Below are 801 nucleotides of genomic sequence, written 5' to 3'. Positions count from 1 at the left end.
GGACAGTCAAGCCATTCTTTCAGAAGTTTTAATATTTTATTCTCGGGTGTACGTAAGCAAATACTATTCAAGGAGCCTACAACTAATTTCAAGTAATCCCCCACAGCAAATTTACGTAGAGCCTCTAATACTTCTGAAGGTTTATTAACATACTTAAGGCACTTAGTGATCTCACTTTGCAATTGAAACAACTCTCTGCCTTCATCAGAATAATCATCCACAACACTCTTCGTAGGATAGAAATCTTTAATAACTTCTACGAATTTTGTTGTCTCCGCTATAATAGAAAGTACTTCAATCGAATGTATCTTTTCATCAATTTTTGATTTTTCACTGTCTTCATACTTCTGGGTTAAGATTTTATAGCAACAGCTGAAAATAATATCAGATAACTTTAAAGCAGGATATAATCGACATTGCTTAAAAAATGTATGATAATGCTTTATAGTGTCACTTAAAATTTTTGTCATTAAATTTTCTGTATGACTTAAAATTAGTTCTGGATCTTGATGTAAATTATAAGTAAGTATTTGTGGATTGATAAAATTGGGAAAAATTTTCCTATAATAATCATATTTCAAAATTCTATCTTTTTTTAACAATTTTAATACAGATGATTTACGATATCCATCCCATTCTGTGGTGAAAATATAAGTAATCCAATCATTTAACCACTCTGGAAAATCTATTCTATCATTTGAGTGATCAATATTCCATTGGCAAAGACGTTGCAAAAATGTTTCTAGCAAACCACTGTTTTTTATCATTCTCTGATCATTTTCTTTTTCAGTATTATTAAGT

Source organism: Halyomorpha halys, unplaced genomic scaffold (assembly GCF_000696795.3).
Source record: "Halyomorpha halys isolate HHAL.00 unplaced genomic scaffold, Hhal_1.1 Scaffold1794.1, whole genome shotgun sequence".
NCBI lineage: Eukaryota > Metazoa > Arthropoda > Insecta > Hemiptera > Pentatomidae > Halyomorpha > Halyomorpha halys.
Note: the sequence above shows the minus strand (reverse complement) of the source record.